Source organism: Suricata suricatta, chromosome 17 (assembly GCF_006229205.1).
Source record: "Suricata suricatta isolate VVHF042 chromosome 17, meerkat_22Aug2017_6uvM2_HiC, whole genome shotgun sequence".
NCBI lineage: Eukaryota > Metazoa > Chordata > Mammalia > Carnivora > Herpestidae > Suricata > Suricata suricatta.
The window spans coordinates 7,665,681-7,680,762 of NC_043716.1; the positions used below are offsets into that span (position 1 = coordinate 7,665,681).

The 15,082-nt window shown below is 40.1% G+C and overlaps 1 long non-coding RNA gene across 1 annotated transcript in view; it reads right to left on the reverse strand.

Annotated features, from left to right (window-relative positions):
* Positions 1-533: 533 nt before the first annotated feature.
* Positions 534-15,082, reverse strand: part of LOC115281453 — a 55,133-nt gene continuing 40,584 nt past the window's right edge. The window contains exon 4 of the long non-coding RNA XR_003904320.1: positions 534-675. This is a non-coding gene — a long non-coding RNA (uncharacterized LOC115281453). The remainder of the gene's footprint in view (positions 676-15,082) is intronic.

Genomic DNA, 15,082 nt, shown 5'->3' on the forward strand with positions numbered 1-15,082 from the left:
ACTTCATAATTGTGCATGTCCAGCCTCTTCTTAGCTGTCTGCTTTATCTCCCACCAGTCCCTTTGGACTTTATAGTCTTGACACTTGACTTTCTGTTTTGTCCAGTATATCTGTTTTCCTCTCTCCGATCACAACCTCTTCATGATGACAATGTTGACCATTGTTCAGAAACTGGAAAACTAAATGGTCCCCGCCCCCCACAACGCACTGAAACACAAGAACCAAAATAAGAACCCGGATCTAGCATTTGCCAATGTCCGTGGTGTAAATAATCCCAACATGACATCGGCTGGTTTGCAAATTTCCTGAGAATTTGGTAATCTGCTTTTGTGAGCCACTCCACGTGGACTCTGCACATGATGAAAACTGTTTCCTCTAACTGGATTTTCTATTCTTGTTGCTGTAAAAATGTCTTCTTACTTTGGAGAACTCAACTCAATCTCCCTGATGAGGTTCAGTCCACCCACCAGAGGTTTCCTGAGCCCCTGCAATGCCTCTTTATAGCACTTATCACATTGTACATTTACATTTATTTGACTAATGTCACTCTCCATGAGTAGACTTTTAAGCTTCATGAGTAAGAAAAACAGGTGTGCTTTTGATCCAATGAATGGTCAAAATGGGCTTTTGGCATAGAGATCCTCTTGGTTTACTGATGTCCACTTCTGCATGCATCTGAAACAGAAATTTTTGGAGCAGGGTCACTAATGAATTCCCAGTGCATGCAGACAGAGCATCTTACAAATCTACATCTAAAATTGATTGGTTCTTCTCAAGAACCCAAAGAAGTTTAGTAGAAGGAGGTAATCCTAGCTGGGTTGAATCCAGTCCCCTGAGTTTGATTGATAAATTATCTGTAGTTCACTGTTTATTCTTTATTTTTTAATTTTTTTAATGTTAATTTGTTTTTGAGAGACAGAGTGTGAGTGGGGGAGGGGAAGAGAGAGAGAAGGAGACAGGGAATCTGAAACAGGCTCCTGGCTCTGAGCTGTCAGCGCAGGGCCCGATGCAGGGCTCGAACACATGAACTGTGAGATCATGATCTGAGCTGAAGTATGATGCACAACCGACTGAGCCACTCAGGAGCCCCTCACTGCTTATTCTTTAGATAAAGTATAGTTCCTGATTTCTGTTCCCTCCTTTTCCTCTTCCCATGTAGAAAATCTGGGTTGGAACACCTGGGTGGCTCAGTTGGTTCAATATCCAACTTTGGCTCAGGTCATGATCTCACGGTTCGTGGGTTCAAGCCCCACATCAGGCTCTGTGCTGACAGCTCAGAGTCTGGAGCCTGCTTCAGATTCTGTGTCTCCCTCTCTCTTTGCCCCTCCCCTGATAACACTCTGTTTCTCTCTCTCAAAAAATAAATAAACATTAAAAAAAGAAAATCTGGGTTCAAAAGGGAAGGGGCATGGCTGATGGCACTTCCTGACAGTAGAGATGAACACTGGCAACAGCCTGCCCTTTGAAAGTCCAAATTTATCTTTCATTATGCCACTCATCCCTGTCAAATTCCCATGGTTCCCATAGAGGGTGGTATAAAATATTAATCTGTGTCTCCCTCAACTCTCATTAAGCCATTTCAAGACTTTTCCTACCTCAAACTGGAATGATCTTAGTATCCATTAAAAGCAGCTTGAACTTTATCTTTCTATGCTTTTCCCATGACATTCCTTCACTTGTTGGGTTTCTTCCCAAATCTTCCTCTAAGCTCACTTCCTCTCAAAACTTTCCTCCTGCAGTCCAGCCCAAGGGGACCAAACTCGTAGAGACGTGGCCATTTTGGGCATTGATTCAACACTGCTGTCTGTGTACATTGAATTCCCAGATGTACTTCTAACTGAGTGAACTTGGGCAGGTGACACTTTTCTAGGTTGGATTCTTTCATCAAGACGGAGTGTGAGTAGAAAAGTAAGGTGCTTTTGGGGGCCTCAGAGAGTCTTCTTAAAACTATGCATTTAAGGGACACCTGAGTGACTCAGTAGGTTAAGTGTCCAACTCTTGATTTTGGCTCAGGTCATGATCTCACTATTTGTGGGATCAAACCCCATGTCAGGCTCTGGGCTGACAGTGCAGAGCCTACTTGGTATTCTTTCTCTCCCTCTCTCTGCCCCTTCCTAACTAGCACACGTGTGTGTTCTCTCTCTCAAAATAAATAAAAATTTTTGAAAAGACTATACATTTAGACGAATTTTGTAACTTGTATCCCAAAGATTATACACTTTTTATAGTATTGAAATAGTACACAACATGTATAAATAGGGAGAATTCACATAAACATCTAAAGTTCTGGGTTCTTTAAAAACACATTTGGCAGAGCGCCTGGGTGGCTCAGTGAGTTGAGCATCCAACGTCGGTGCAGGTCATGATCTCGCAGTTTATGGGTTTGAGCCCCATGTCAGGCTCTGTGCTAACAGCTCAGGACCTGGAGCCTGGTTCAGATTCTGTGTCTCCCTCTCTCTGTGTTCCTCCCCTGCTCACGCTCTGTCTGTATCAAAAAATAAAATAAAATACATTAAAAAATTAAAAATAACACATTTGACAATATTGAGATGCCATGTCCACATGACAATAACAGATTGGGTGAGTGGCTGTCCCATCAGATGGGACCTGTGCTTTCCAGTGCCCTACCTCCTAACTGAACCTTGTTTTGCACTTGTAGACAACGAGTTTCTGGCTTTGGCTTTAAATACTTTCTTACACCATTTTTAGACTACACTATGATTCTTATTTTGCTGTTTAATGATTTATGAATGAATGACTTGTTTCCGCAGGCACCTTATAATTGCCTTGAGGCTAAGGCTTGTATCTCATGACAATGGTAGTTAACACTTTTGAGATCTTGCTATATGCCGGGCCTCGTAATAAGCATGTCACATGTATTAATTCATTTAATTGAACTTCTTTAATCCCCACACTGGCTTGGAGAATGTATTGCATATAGCAGCTTCCAAATGTACTTATGGATTATTTCATCAACTATTTGGCTAAGAGTCAGATTGGAGTTAGGCTCCCTGCGTTCAAATTTTGCTCAAATTCTACTTCCACTATAACTGTTTAACTCTGAGAAAATGCTTAAACTTCCCGTACCCAAATTCTAAACCTTATCTATCTATCTATCCATCCATCCATCATCTATATCTATCTATCTATCTATCTATCTATCTATCTATCTATCTATCATCTATGTATCTATCTACCTATCATATCTATTTATCTATCATATCTATCAATCCATCCATCCACCATTTATATCTATCTATCTATCATATCTATCATATCTATCATCAACATTAATCTATCTATCGATCTATCATTGATATCTATCTATCTACCTATCTATCATCTCTCTCTATTTATCTGTCAATATCCTATCTTTGACATATGATTCTCATCAACTAAAATGCATAGTTCAGTGAGTGGTGACAAACATTTGACAAAAACATGCATTCCTGTGGCCACCATCTTGATCATGTCCCTTTCCTCATGTCCCTTTTCAAGCAATACACACCTTTTTTTTTTTTTAATTGATAGCACTATAGATTAGTTTTAATTGTTCTGGAACTTTATGTAAATTGGATTATACAATATGATTTTTATATCATGTATTTATATATACATGGTTGGATTCTTTACTCAGCATGTTTTTGAGACCTACATGTGTTGTAACACATATAAGGGGCTCATTCTTTTTCTTTCTCTTTCTTTTTCTTTCTTTTAAATCACTAGGTAGTATTTCTTTGTATGAGTATATCACAATTTGTCCATCTGTTAGTGGACATGTGGGTTTTTTCCAGTTTGGGGATGCTATAAATAATTCTTTTATGAATATTCTTATGCAAGCCCCTTTTCTGTGGATATGCAATTTTCTCCTTCATTTTCTCATCAACAAAATAGGGCCCAAAATAATATCTACCTCTTACCACCTTCTAAGAATTAAATGAAAATATGCCTTGAATCAATAACATGATTCTTACAATTAATTATATTATTGTTTCCCAAGGGTAACTGACATACAACTTCGCTAGGTACCCAGTGAGAGTTAAGAGTTAACTCTCTCTTTTGTCTGCAAACAAAAAACTAAAGCACATCATTTCAGACCGTCCTTTACTTGAGATCATTTGAACTACACAGATACTTACATTTGAATTATCTGGATAATGTCTGCAGCTCAAATTCAAAGGTATTGAATTTTGAGTTAAACTCAAGTCACGCAAACACATGCAAAGTTGAAGGGCGTGCAAAACCAGTAATTGAGAGAGCCTGTTTATAAAAAGAACTAATACCAGCCTCATACAAGAAGCTCAGATAATTTTCTAGACTTAAAACGAATCTTATGGGATAATGTTTTGATAAGTTGAGTTGAAGTGAATTAGGGCCATGTGGGAGTATATTTTCCGTAAAAGGGACGTGAATGCTTAAACCTAATGGAAAAAAGATGCTGGTGGCAAATGCATTGAAAGTTCTGATAAACTCACCACTTGTAACACTTGCATAAACACAAACCCCAGTGCTGCTCAACTTCTCCCATGACGAGAATGCTCCCTCTCACCTGCCCTGTCACTCGCGGAGACAGGATGAAAACCTACTTCCTGGGTTGGCAGCAGACTTTATTATTTTTTATTTTTTATTTTAGCTTTTTATTTATTTTTGAGAGAGAGAGAGAGAGAGAGAGAGACAGCGTGAGCAGGAGGGGGTCAGAGAGAGAAGGAATCACAGGATCTGAAGACAGGCTCCAGGCTCTGAGCTAGCGGTCAGCAGAGACCTGACGCGGGGCTCGAACCCACAAACCGTGAGATCATGACCTGTGCCGAAGTCGGATGCTTAACTGACTGAGCCACCCAGGCGCCCCAGCAGCAGACTTTAGAGTGACATATGTCACCCCATGGGTGACTTTTCAATCACCTGCCTCTGTAACTGTATCTACCCAATATGCTCAACATTTAACATTATTTTTTTTTTTAACATGTATCTTTTTTTGAGAGACAGAGAGAGCATGAGTGGAGAAGGGGCAGAGAGAGAGGGAGACACAGAATTCGAAGCAGGCCCCAGGCTCTGAACTGTCAGCACAGAGTCTGACATGGGGCTCAAACTTACTAACCACGAGATCATGACCTGAGCCGAAGTCAGAGGCTTAACGTACTGAGCCACCCAGACACCCCTCAACGTTCTAATGTGTCCCATGTGCCCTTTATGCCAGCAGGTAAGGCAGGCCACCATTTCTTTAACTACTTTTAGGATGCCCCTGTTGAAAAGAATAACAGAAACTTACATTGTTCAGTCGTGTATCCATTGCCTTGGTCTTGACTGAGAATTACTGGAAAAACCTGTTCTATGTATACATATCTGAATTGGTTAAATGGGGTCTGATCAAAGTGAAAATTTTTTTTATTAACTAAAAAACATTTGTTTTATACCTAACAGATATGTAGGTTTGTTTCCTGTATTATATCATTATCAGTAAATATGTTTACAAATAAAGCATTTTTCTGTGTGTCCTATTATAGCCTTAGTCTTGTGGATATAGAATTAGGGAAGTCACATCGTAGGAACGTGTCAAGGCTCCTGGTGCCTATTACCAACTTGCCTTAAAATGCTCGCCCAGTTGGCATTTTTTAAACCAGTGCAGGATGGATACCACATCTCAAAGGCAATGGCTCTTAGAGTAGAAACATCTTGGCTCATCTGGGAACTGGAAATGATTTTGCATTGTTTTTAGCTTCCACTTCTCTGCTTCATAATCAGGTTGAATAGGTTTCATGTTTATTGGTCATCCCACATATGACATTAATATTTAGAAAGTCACCAATTTGTTCAACAAGAGTGTATAAAAGTCCTAGGATGGGAGCCAAAGAGTGAAAGCAACTCACATGGCCATCAACGGATGGATACGATGGGGTATATCCATACAACAGACTATTATTTGGCCCTAAAAATGGATGAGGTGCTGATTCACATTACAACATGGCTGGATCTTATCAGCGTTATGCCAAGTGGAAGAAGCCAGTGAGTTACAGAAGGTCACAGATTATGATTCCATTTGTAAAGACTATGGAGAATGGGCAAATGCATAGAAACAGAAAGTAAACTAGTCATTTCCCTGGCCTGCGGGAAGAGGACACTGGGGAGTTTCTGCTAATGGGTATGGGGTTTATTTACGGCATGATGAAAACGTTCTGGAATTGGATACTGGTGATGGCTGCATAACTTTGTGAATATAGTCAAAACCACCGAGCCCTTTAAAAACATGAATTTTGTGGTATGTGAATTATTTATCAATGTTTAACAATTATTATGTGCCAGGCATTAGAAAGGTTTGGGGAGATGCCAGATGGATAAGATGTAGGTTATAGTTCATTGGAGGAAGGTACCTTTTTATCTAAGGACACAGAAAAATGCATGGAACTAGGTCTTGCACTATTTTATTTATTTGAGTATTTATTTAAGAGGTTTTATTTATTTAAGAGGTTTTATTTATTTATTTATTTATTTATTTTTGAGAGAGAGAGAGACAGGACGTGAGTGGGGGAGGAGCAGAGAGAAAAAGAGACAGAAGCGGAAGCAGGTGCCAAGTTCTGAGCTGTCAGCATAGAGTCCTGTGTGGGGTTCATACCTATAAGCCATGAGACCATGACCGGAGCCAAAGTCAGGTGCTTAACCAATTGAGCCACCCAGGCGCCTCAGGTCTTGCATTATTTTAAAGGTCAACCTCCCCAGACTGGCTTGTAGAAGGACAGTTGAGGTAGGGATAGCCTTTGTGGATTTTCCATGGATTCTGTGATTTGGGTCCTAACTTCGTCTCCTTTGGGAGCTAGGAATTCTGGTTTTGTTCCCCTTGACTCAGTTAGTTGGAAGGTGACCAAATCTTCATGGCATGGCTGGCAATGTTCTACATTTAGGAAATCTTAATTTTTGTGCCCTCTTTTCTTAGTATCTACAGTACGATGTCAAACTAGGGAATATCTCCTTAAGGGTATCTTTGTGCCTCAGCACCTTAGTCAGGGACTGATAGTAGTCGTTCTGTCAATGTTGTTTAAACTTTACTCAAAATACAAATAAATTGGGGCACCTGGCTGGCTCAGTTGGAAGAGCATGTGATTCTTGATCTCAAGGTCATAAACTCAGGTCCCATGTTGGGTGTGGAGATTACTTAAAAGACTAAAATCTTTGGAGCGCCTGGTGGCTCAGTCAGTTAAGCATCCAATTTTCGCTCATGTCATGATCTCATGGTCTGGGAGTTTGAGCCCCACATTGGGCTCTGTGCTAACAGCTCAGAGCCTGGAGCCTGCTTTGGATTCTGTGTCTCCCTTTCTCTCTCTGCCCTTCCCCTGCTCATGCTCTGTTTTGCTCTCTCTCTCAAAAATAAATAGTAAAAAATTTTTTAAAAATAAAATCTTAAAAAAATAATATAAATAAGTAAATTAATAAATAACCCATCCACCACTTAATCTCTTTTCTCAGTAAGTATGAAATAACTTTGCCCAAGTAATTATTGTTTAAATTTTGCTTCATTTCATGCAGCTCTCTTGCCCGTGAGTCCTGCCTTAATACTAATGATGTTGAGCGTGGGCCATGATCTGTAAAATGGGAAGGATTTGGTCCCATTGCATTTCCCAAGTAGCTCAGAAACAGGGCTGGATTAAGAGATGGTGAGGTTGATGCTGAGACCTGGGTTTTGTCTTTTCAAGAAATTGTACAAGCAGAATTCACCTGTGTTCTCTATTTCACAGAATTCCTTGTAAAGATTAAATGAAAAACAATCATGGTATCATTTTGCAGAGCAGGATACATTCCATAAGCTGGAATCCATCATCATCATCATCATCATCATCATCATCATCATCATCAATGTATCATTCTCATATATGTTTTGACAGATGCAAATTTCTTTCAGTGGTTCAAGCAGGATGGCAGGGAATGAGATTAGGGTAGAAAATTATTGTCTCTTATTTCTCAAACTGATACCAGTTAAGGTAATATTGGTCCCCTTCTTGGGTTGTGACTAAAGAGAAATATTGCCTTGAGTTTGTTTGCTTAAATTATACGGTAAAATATGTAGGAGAACAGAGTGGTTTGTATTTCTGGGTGGATTGATCATGTGTTGGGCTGATTTATCTGAATGTACCGCAGCAAGGCGATGCTGTAACCTCTAGGTAGTGCACATCTCATTATTTTGTAGTGCCCCATGAAGGTTTTCTGGAAAATGAGGCTGAGTTATGGCTGGTCCTGGCAGGCAGTGTCATTTTTATTTGCTGTCAGTGAGTGCTGGAGAGTGAAGAGTCACAAGGGCACTATATTTTGTGTCATAAGAGATTGCCCTGTGATAAATGATCACTACACAGTGGCTGGAGACTGAACTCATCAGTCACTGGAGGGTGGTATTGACATGCACCCATCACACCGGCAGCATGGAAGCAGGAAGAGGGCTAAAAGGACCTATACTTTACGGCTCCTTTGAAGAGCAAACCATTACCTTGTGATGGAAGAAGAGGAGGTAACATTATGTGCTACCACCTTTGAACCTTTAGTGGGTGACCTGACATCTCCTAGACCATTTGTGGAAGACGCCTTCCATGATGCTAACACCACCCGATGGAGATGGTCGAATAAATGGGAAATAGAACCGAGACATTGGGCTACTTTGCCTGACTGGAGAAGACGGTTTATCAGAGATGGTGGGGGTCCTGGGCTGCACTTCTAGAGTCCAGTTAGAAACTATTTTCACTTCGTTTCTCCAAATCACTAGAAGATGCTCCATTGAGATTGTCTTAGTGGACAATTCAGTGCCATTGCATGGTCCAGGGCCAAGTGGCCCTACAGGAATTTGATTTTCCATTTCTTTTCCACTGAGAATTCAGGTCACAGATGTTTTGGGCTTTTTTGATCCACAACATCACCATCCTCCCTCTAAGTTGGTGTTACATTACAGAGTAATTGTAATTATATTACAGTTGGTGAAATTACAGAGTCACTTCTTTGTCAACTGTTTCTCTATTTCTCCCTGAAAATGCAAATGCTAATGATTTAATGAAAATGCTAAGTTTTCTTGCAGGAGAAAAGAGGGAATCTGTGGTTTTGAAAGCAATGAACACAAAGGAAGAAAGAGGGATGGTGTGAAAAAAAGAGAAGGAAGGAGTGGAGGGCCCCAAACAAACTCTGCTTTCTCTCCATTTCTTTCCATGCCTTCCAGCTGAGGCTGCCCAGATTCTTTCCATTGGAAGAAGATGGCTCTCCACAGGTGTGACCTACTTGGGGCCGAAGGATAATTGGGGGGAGATCTGAGCAGCTCCCACTTTCCCCGCCACACCCTGGAAAGGACAGCAGGTGGGGACAAGCGGGCCTCACCCTCTCTAAATGTTGCCTTCCAGATCCACCCCGAGAAGGCAGAAAGAAATGGGCATCAGGGATCAAAGGGAACCTCCCTTGTTTGTTTCACCTAAGGTAATGGAGCAGTTCCCACACCCTGCACAGAGCTGCTCTGAGTTCTTGATTCCCTAACCGGCATGAATAATGATCCGTCTGACCCTCCTTCAAGGATTAGAGCTGAGCAGATGAAAGGCTGTCCCCATTTCAGAGCAGACACTGGAATCCGGAGAGTTGTTGTTCAGCTTTTGTTTGATTAGATTACAAAATGTGTATTCATCTTACACAAATGAGAAACCAAAAAAAATCATTTAAATTAACTTACCACTACCTTAAAATAAATATGATTGATATTTTGATGATTAATCTTTAAAACTTTCTCTTTGTATGGGTACACATGTATGTTTTCAAAAATAGACTTTTACAGCACACTTTGCAACATAATTGTCCCTTACCTTATTATATATATACTGTATATGCATCCATATCTTGCTATATACCATATACATATATATACCCATACTGTGTGTGTGTGTGTGTGTATACTCATACCTTACTATATACATATATATGCCCATACTGTTTGTGTGTGTATATATATACACACACCCATGCCTATATATATATACACATACTGTATACACTTTATATATATATGGGCATATATATACAGTATGGGTATATACCATGTAAAGGGTATATACACACCTTATTATATACCCATATATATGTACCCAATCTGTGTGTGTGGATATATGTGTGTGTGTGTGCATGTATACACATATATATCCACACACATATATATATACACACACACACCCAATACCTTACTATGTACTCACACATATATATACTCATACTATATATATACACACACCCATACCTTATTATATGCATACCCATTATATATATTATACGTACACCCATACTGTGTGTGTGTATATATACATATATATACACACACCTATACTGTATATATATATATACCCATACTATGTGTGTGTACACATATATATATAATACACACCCATATATATAGTATATGCATACATATATAAGCCCATACTGTGTCTGTATGTATATATATATATATATACACCCATACCTTATATACATATATATGCCCATACTGTGTGTGTGTATACCCATACCTTATTATATACATATATATGCCCATACTGTATATGTGTGTATATATATATATACACTTCATTTTATACCCATATATACTGTATATACATCCATACCTAATTATATACCTATAATATATATCCATACTGTGTGTGCATATATACATATATATATACCCACACCATAACTTACTATACATATATATATACTTATACTATATATAATATATATACACACATGCTGTGTATATATATATACACATGTATATACACCCATATATATGTATATATCCATATATACCCATACCTTACTATATACATACATATATATGCCTATACTGTATGTGTGAGTGTATATATATATATATACACCCATAGCTTATTATATACACCTATGTCTATGCCCATGCTGTATATATATATACATATATATATACATACACATACCTTACTATACACCCATATATATATATCTATACACATATCAACACCATCTTAATACGATACCCATCACACCTTGATTTTAACTTAACGGATTTAATCAATTTCACATTATTGAAGGATTAGGTGTCTCCCTTCCATCCCTGCCTCTCTTCCTCTTATCTATCTGTATCCATGCAGCCATGTACCTTTCGGTTGCTATTGTACATTGTGCTGCAAGAACACTCTGAATGTACATTGTCTGGGCACATGAATGTAAGCTATGTGATGATGGGCACATCATTATTATTTCTCTGGAAATGAGATTCCTAGATAAATGATACATTTAAGGTCCTTAATACATAACACACGTTTTACATTCCTTTCACGAGGGTAGCAGTGTCCACTTCCTTTGAGCTTAAGACAGTGGTTTTCAACCCTCGCTACTCATTGAAATCATCTGTGGAGATGTTAGAAAAATATTGATGCCTGAGCTGTACCATAGATGAACATTTAGAGGGGAGGGGCCCAGGCATCAATATGTGTAAGAGGCTCTCTGGGTGATCCTAACACGCAGCCAGGGTTAAGAAGTCACTGGTCCAAGAGCAACCATGTTTACGCTCTTCTATGTCCATGGCAGACATCACCAGTGGAAACCCTGTTTGTGAGCCTGAGCTCAGCATCTCCTCAGCATGGTGCTGCAGACAGAACTAATCAATGACAGATCTTGCTCTGAGAGGAACTTGTTCAGATCTTCTACAACAACTGATTTTTGTTTAGGTATCTTACCAATTGTTGAGAGACGGTATTAAAACTTCTGAGGTGTGAGGGCGCCTGGGTGGCTCAGTCTGATAAATGTCCAACTCTTGATTTTGGCTCAGGTCATGATCCCAAGGTCATGGGTTCGAGACCTACATCAGGTTCCACACATGGAGTCTACTTGAGATTCTCTCTCTCTCTCTCTCTGTCTCTCTCTCAAAATACATAAATGAACATTTAAACAATGTTCCATTTTAATGTATGTATCAGCTGTTCAACTATCCCATTTTGCATCATCTTTTTGGTAGTTACTTGTAGGATTGCACTATACATCTTTGATTGTGCTCAGTTTATTTAGAATGACTATGGGTTCCTTTCTCCAACTGATACAAAACTAAGGCACCGAGAGGTAACAAGACTGCCTCTGCTCTTAAAAAGGGCTGAAAGATAAGACTATTTTACAGTGCATTTTGCTGGCTCCACGCCAAGGGGGGCGGTCGGAGCTAATTGGTTGGGTGACTGGAGGCTGCGCTGGCAGGTCAATCTCAATCTCAGACCCAGAGAAGGCGTGTTCTTCGTTGGCACTGCCACAGAGATTGCAGACACAGGGCTTTTGCATGACAAGGAGCCGAAGCCTAACAGCAACTATCTGGCTAATACAGTTCCTTCTTTGGTTCTTACGGGGCTGAGTGTCCTATTTGATGAGAATGTATTTTCTCTCCTTTGCAAATGTCAGTGCCTGATCCCTAGCTCTCCTTTCTCAATTTCATAGATAGAACATTTATCGTTGGCAGTGGAAGCTAATAAAATCCTCCAGGCAAGTTTGGCCATTTATTATGCGAATCATACTTAAGTCCCCCTCCTTGAAACACGTTTTTCTCTGTGGGTTGCCTCCTCCCGGGTGAGGGGGATATAGATTAGGCACACAGACTTACAGCAGGATCTTAGTAAACAAGAGGTCAATCCTGCCATTTCAATGAGCACTTAGCTAATTCCAACCCTGGTTTCCTTCCTGGGGGGAAAATACAACTTGCTCTCGAAAGGTCTGTCAACTCAAAGTCTCCAATTTGGTTGTATTTCCGTGGACAGCAGTGAGTCTGCGTTTTCTTGGGCTTTGCTGCTTAGGAGGGTCAGAAGACTCCCTGTGGCTGCTGGAATTTTACCCAGTTTGTGGGCTATTTTTCAGTCTGCTATTACTACTCAGGAAATTTCATAGAAAGCTGTGTCTGTGGTGCCCACAATTCCCCCAGTATTTTTTCCTGGGGCTGTGGTTAATACCCTTGAAAGCAATGAAATATGAAAAAAAAATTAAAAACTAAAAAGCATGCACCTTCAGAATGGACCAAATGCATTGCAGTCAGTCTTGGCGCTACGTTTGCAATATTGAGCTTGCTTTAGTAATTGATGGAACATGAAGTGAATTCTAAGCATCACTGTTAGTGCAGGTGACTTTGGTCTTCAGAGCAGACCACGGGGGCACAAGGTGGCATGGGCGTCTGCCATGAACAGGTTGGGTGCCAGTCAAGTTCCTCCGGGCTTTCGTGTCCTCCTCTGTAAAATGAAAGACTTGGAGGCAATCACTTTGAGGTTCCAGTTTTGCATCTAGCCAAGATGCTGGGCTCAAGCAACTAAAGGATCCCCATGCCAAGAGTGATTTTGGAGAGACCAAAGAGGAAAATATAAAGAACAGGAGGAAGCTATAATAAACTCCGGGATGATGAGGTGTGTGTGTGTGTGTGTGTGTGTGTGTGTGTGTGTGTGTGTGCACGTGTAGAGGAAGTTGGCTGGGAAAGAATAAAACAGGAAATAATTACTACAGTTCTTCTGCTTGTTCATTGCCATTGCCTTGGGATGAACACGTACCTCCCTCTCACCTGCCTTGTCTTGATCTCTGGCTCAAGAGTGCTCAAGAATCAAACTAGGGCAACACTGAAGTCCAGCATTTCTGGAAAGCCTGAGGAAAACAGATGCATGCTAGCTGGCCACCACAGAAAGTCAGCCAAAAACAGAAAAAGTTTCAGGCAAGACCTCCTAGCTACATGCTAGCAACAGAAAAAAAGGAACAAGAAAACACCAAGGAACTAAGAAGATGTATAGGGTGTGAAAACTGAAATAACTGAAATAAGTCAAACAATAGGTTTAACAAAGAGCAGGGAAGGTTCAGCAGAGGACTGATTAGTGAATTAGAAGGCACACTCTGGATATCTCCCCGGTGGAAGAAGAAAAATAGCAAGGAATATAAAATATGAAGAAAACCCAAGATATAGGTAGAAAGGAGGTAAGTTCTAAAATCTGGATAACAGGTGGGCACCTGGGTGGCTCAGTCGGTTCAAATCAATCCAACTCTTGGGGCACCTGGGTGTCTTGTCAATTACACGTTCTGACTTCAGTTCAGGTCATGATCTCATGGTTCACAAGTTCGAGTCTTGCATTGGGCTCTGTGCTGACAGCTCAAAGCCTGGAGCCTGCTTCAAATTCTGTGTCTCCTCTCTCTGCCCTTCCCCTGCTCACTCTGTCTCTTGAAAATAAACAAACATTTAAAAAAATTAAAAATAATAATAGTAAAATAAAATCTGGATAATCTGGATAATAAAAGTCCCAGAAATAGAGAGTAATTTTATTTATTTATTTATATTTATTTTTAATAATTTTTAAATGTTTATTTACTTTTGAGAGACAGTGAGAGAGAAAGAAAGAGAGAGAAAACAGGAAGGAGTGGGGGAGGGCAGAGAGAAAGGGGGACAAAGAATCCAAGGCAGGCTCCAGGCTCCGAACTGTCAGCACAGATCCCAATGCACGGCTCAAACCTCAAATCCCAAGATCATGACCTGAACTGAAGTTGGATGCTTAACCGACTGAGCCACTCAGGCACTCTGAGAAAAAAAAAATTTAAATGACAATAATGAGAGGAGAAAAAAGTGATAGAGATAAATTTTCCTTGGTTTAAAAAGAAAAAGAGGGTCGTCTGGGTGGCTCAGTCAATTAAGCGTCCCACTTTGGCTCAGGTCATGATCTCACAGTTCATGGGTTCAAGCCCCCTGTCAGACTCTGTGCTGACAGCTCAGAACCTAGAGCCTGTCTTCGGATTCTGTGTCTTCCTCTCTGTCTGACCCTCCCCTGCTCACACTGTCTCTTTCTCAAAATAAATAAAAACATTTTAAAAAATTATAAAAGAAGAAAAAAGAGAGAGAAACCCATAAGAGGTTATAAGGAAAACCTTGCACTTAGATACCTGATGGGCTGATCTTAGAATATCAAAAATATCTATGTGCCTGTTGGCCATCTGGATGTCCTCTTTGGAGAAGTGTCTATTCAGGTCTTTTGCCCATTTCTTCACTGGATCATTCATTTTTTGTGTATGTAGTTTAGTGAGCTCCTTGTATATTTTGGATACTAGCCCTTTATCTGATATG